This window comes from Phascolarctos cinereus, unplaced genomic scaffold, assembly GCF_003287225.1.
Source record: "Phascolarctos cinereus isolate Bilbo 61053 unplaced genomic scaffold, phaCin_HiC Scaffold_8;HRSCAF=390, whole genome shotgun sequence".
Classification (NCBI taxonomy): domain Eukaryota; kingdom Metazoa; phylum Chordata; class Mammalia; order Diprotodontia; family Phascolarctidae; genus Phascolarctos; species Phascolarctos cinereus.
This window is the reverse complement of record NW_027556291.1, coordinates 55,966,352-55,971,210: the sequence shown is the minus strand read 5'-3', so window position 1 is coordinate 55,971,210 and position 4,859 is coordinate 55,966,352. Positions and strand designations below refer to the sequence as shown.

Here is a 4,859-nt window from a genome sequence, read left to right as displayed (position 1 = left end):
AGTGTGCAATTCAATCAGTTCCTGCACAAGTAATGTTATTTATTTCTTTAAAAGAATTGGCATCAACCACAGCTCTTTCCACCAAGAGGATCAAGGTTACTTATGGGCTGGGGATTTTATTGTTGTCTTTGTATCTCCATATGTAGAACAGTGCCTAAAACTTAGAAGGTGCTTAAGAAATACTAATTGAACAAATCTTACAAGAAAATAACAGTGTTGATATCTGGTGCTGAACAAAGATATTGCAGTTTATTAAGAATTTTGAGGCAAGCTTGCCCTCTTATGACCAAACTAGAGTTTTAGTCAGCAGTCATGAATCCAAATCATTTCAATTCATTCTAAACCCTTTTTTGTTGGGTTTTATTTAGCACATGAGACAACTCACTTGCTGCTAAGGGAGGCATAACAGAACCAAATTAAATCCTAGATTTGCAGAATGAAGCAAGTAATGAATTCCTTCATTGTAAATAAGAATTCAGACTAAATCATCACCACTGAAATAACTTCTCTTTCTTTTCTTTCTTTCTTTTTTCTTTCTTTCCTTTCTTTCTTTTTCTTTCTTTATTGTTAGTTTTCAACATTCGTTTTTATAAGATTCTGAGTTCTAAATTTTTCCCCCCTCCCTCCATCCCTCCCTCCCCAAGACAGCATGTGATCTGATATATGCTATACATGTATGATCATATTAAACATATTTCCATATTAGTGATGTTGTAAAGAAGAATCAGAACCAAATGGAAAAACCATAAGAAAGAACATACAAAAAAACAACCAAAAAAAGAAAATAGCATGCTTCGATCTGCATTCAGACTCCATAGTTCTTTCTCTGGATGGACAGCATTTTCCATCATGAGTCTTTTGGAATTGTCTTAGATCATTACATTACTCAGAATACCTAAGTCTAACAAACTCAGTCATTGCACAATGTTGCTATTACTGTGTACAGTGTTCTCCTGGCTCTGCTCACTTCACTCAGCATCAATTCACGCAAGTCTTTCTAGGTTTTTCTGAAGTTTGGCTGCTCACCATTTCTTATGGAATAGTATTTCATTACATTCATACACCACAACTTGTTCAGTCATTCCCAAATTGATGGGCATCCCCTCAATGAAATTACTCCTTATACTATCACAGCAGATGTGATGCAGATTAAGACTTAATAGCAGTAGAGACAGCACTGATCAAGCTTCACCCTATAATGTATCTGGTCCCAGCATAAAGTATATGCTGCCCATTCACAAGAGCAAAATTGGAGGAAACAATAAAATAAGAAGATATTAAAAAACAAGAAAATACAAGAAAATAAGCTGTCTCAACTTTGAAAGAAATTCATGAAACAAAACACTGAAGTATGACTAAGAGAGTAGGATCCTACAAGCTTCCAAGAGTTGATCATTAGATTTCAGGAATTTTGTAGGCTAGTTGTGAAGTCAGTCAGTCAATCAGTCAGTATTTGTTAAATACCTGTTATGGGGCTAGCACTGTGTGCTAGGGATAACAAGAAAAGACCCTCAAAGAGCTCACAATCCAATGCACAGCCAGTGAGAGCTGAATTAGTTCTTGCACAGGTAATTTTATTTGTTGCTCTAAAAGAACTGGTGTCAATCACATCAGAGTGAATTTTCAACACATTGCTGTGTACTTTAAATGATTGTGTCTTTAATAATGAATATTAGAAGGTGAACTTCATTGTAGTTTTTTCTGATGTTGCTAGGCCATAATGCTAGATAGAATGTCTGGAGTTGCTACAGAATTCTTAGAAAATATTCCTAAAATCATCATTTGGCAGTTTAAGTCGTTGACTGGAATTATCACTTCACAATTCAATATCTAAAATAAAGTAACTTAATTATTTTAACATATTTCTGGATAAAATATATTCCACTTATAACCAATCTAATAAAAATCAAACCAAGCTACAAATTGTAGCCAATGAATTTGAAACTGAAATTATTAAAATTGGTCCAGTACTGGAGCTGAGATTGGTAGTATGTAGTTTGGGAGCTGCTATTGTTGTATGACATGCTTATATTGGTTTATAGCTGCATTTTGCTCATTATTCTTTTAATTTTGGTTTGGCAAAGCTGATATTAATTTCCTACAAGACTTTGCTTTAATGACTGACATAACTGAAGAATTCATAGTACATTCAATTGCACTGCAGCCAACATCAACTCACATTCAGAAAGCATAAAAAATAATTAAGTTAATTATAAATGCTTTGGAAAATTCAAAGAAATTGGTACTAGAAAGCATGAATCTCCTGTTGAAGATTTGACTAAGTCAGATAAGTTTAAAGATATTCTATTTAATAAACATAATAAAGTTAATGCTCTTCCTAGGAATAGGTTGCTATAAAATAAAATTGAACACATAAACTTAGGGCTTTTATTGTTCAGAAGCAACAATGAAAGAATTTTTAATTTTTCTGATTTATTAGAACCATATATTTGGCTTCATTAATAACTAAGTTCACATGGATAGGTGGTAAAAAAAAGTATCATTTCAATTAATTACCTAAAAAACATGAAATTAATTTAAATGATTCTCAGGATTTCATAACAGAAAAACAATGTCCCAACCCTAAAACTATACAATATGCTAAAAAGAGAGTTAGCACCATGGCATTCTGTTGCGCTGAAAGTTTAGTGAATATAATTTGTATGAGGGGGAGAAACAGGTTAACAGTAGATCACATATCTGATTTAAGGACACTAAATTTATTGGGAAAAGAATTAGCTGATTCATATGTAACTCCATTTGTCAAATCACGATGGGATTGCAACCACAAGTTGGCCATGTATACAAGAGTCTGGTAAAAACTAACAAAAGCATTCTGTAAGAATCAATTGGCAATACTGAATTTATAAGTATTACATATTTTATTATTTTAAATTGTATGCTATAATACTTTATATCAGTAAATTTATAACAATCTTATAAACATATATGTATACATATAGGCTTTTTCTCCAGAAAGCTGTTTATTAAATATTTACCAACATATAAATGGATTGAGAATAATCAGTGTTAAAGGCTAGTAACAACAAAATTAAGCTTGGAGTTCAAAAAGTGAGCCTACTACTAAACTCATTTTAATAAGTATCCTACCACTAAAAAAATTTAAATCCTAGAATCCTCATACATATATCAAAGAATCTAGGTGACATGCTAGCTACCTCCCCGCTACTCCCTCAGAACAATTTCTGTCTTCTAGTGTTTGGAGCTAAAGTATTTTATATCTCCTTCTGACCTGATCCCACACATTTGCAAATAGGCATACACATCAATGTGCCAAGTAACATGATAAAAGAGCAAAAAGACATTTTGTCTCCTTCCCAGAAAAAAAAAAAACTCATTCTTCATATCATTGCTGTGCTACCTGAACAAAACAATGACAAACATCAGCCAAGATGCTATTGGCTATCAGTTTCCCAGGTACAAAATCCCACAAAACCACTGACAGTGAATCTGCTGTACTTAGAAAAGAGCTGATGTGAATTTTACCAAAGCATTGGTTCATTCTGTGCTCAGACTTCTTGATGGAGGGACACTGAGCAAAGAAAACCTCACCCTGGCTGTTGGGACTGGCCTTTTACTGTAAGTAATTGGCCCAAGCCTTTTACTCTATGTAATGGAGAGTCAGAGAAGAAAAATCAAAGACATTTGTATACGTGGAAGACCTGGGACAAGGAGGGAAAATGAGCTCAAAAAGTTTAAGGAAGGGCTGAGTAGACGACAAAGAAAATCTGAGTTCAATGTTTATTAGATTTTAAAGTCTATTCGCTTTAGAAAACAAATCAAAACACGTTGTTGTGCACCTATTAGTGTGTTAGACCCTGTGGAGGGGTGAGAAAGAGGAAGGGTAAAGCTTAAGGGGAGAGCATTCCCCCTCAGCTCCTACAACTAGATGGACTTGCTCTCTTCTTCTCCTTCCCATTTCCCCTCACCTCTGCATCAATATCAACTGTTTCACCGAATTAGAAAATATTTTTTAAAAAACAACATTCAATATAAGGACATATATTGGTCAGGTGCAAGTGGATATTGGAAAGACAGTACTGTGGAACTATGGAACAGGCATTATATGGGGAGGCAGAAGATATAACTTCAAATCCTACCTCTTTCACTGACTCCTTCCCTATGTGACCTGGAGCAAGACATATAACTTCTCTGTACTTCCATTTTATCTTCTGTAACTTAAGAGATCATTTTCAGCTCTCAATCGAGGGTCCTATGTGTGATCTTGGGCAAGTCACTTCACCTCCCTGAGCCTGTTTCCTCTCCTAGATAAAGAGGGGGTAGAATGGATGGACTCTGGTGTCCCTTCCAACTCTAGAGCTAGAACTGTTATCCTGTAGGCCCATTTAGGGGCTGAAAGCTTAGAGTGGAGAGGGAACTGAGGCAGAAGGTGTAGACCACATATTTGAGAAGGTTGGCAGTGACTGAAAGGAGAGAGGAACATTTTTGTTCAGAATGGAGTGACACATTGTGGGGGAGAAAGGGGTGATGGAGAACGACAGTCCAGTGGCAGGACCACTATAACACACGCCCATGTCCATCCTCAAAAAACCCTCACTTAATCCATACGTTCATGCTATCTATCATCCCATCTCTCTCTTCCCTTTTATGGCTAAAGTCTTGAGAAGGCTGTCTATAATAGGTACCTCCATTTCTTTTCCTCTCACTCTGTTTCTAATTCTTTATAGTCTGGCTTGTGGCCTAATCATTCAATGGAAAATGCTCTCTCCCAAGTTACTAACAATTTTTCAATTGACAAATCTAATGGCTTTTTCTCAATCCTCATCCTTCTTGACTTCTCTGCATTCTTTGACACTTTAAATCATCCTCTTTTCTCC

At 35.4% G+C, this 4,859-nt stretch overlaps 1 pseudogene; it reads left to right on the top strand.

Annotated features, from left to right (window-relative positions):
- The first annotated feature begins 1,469 nt into the window (after nt 1-1,469).
- Nucleotides 1,470-2,870, top strand: LOC144455059 (E3 SUMO-protein ligase KIAA1586 pseudogene; annotated as a pseudogene).
- Nucleotides 2,871-4,859: the final 1,989 nt, after the last annotated feature.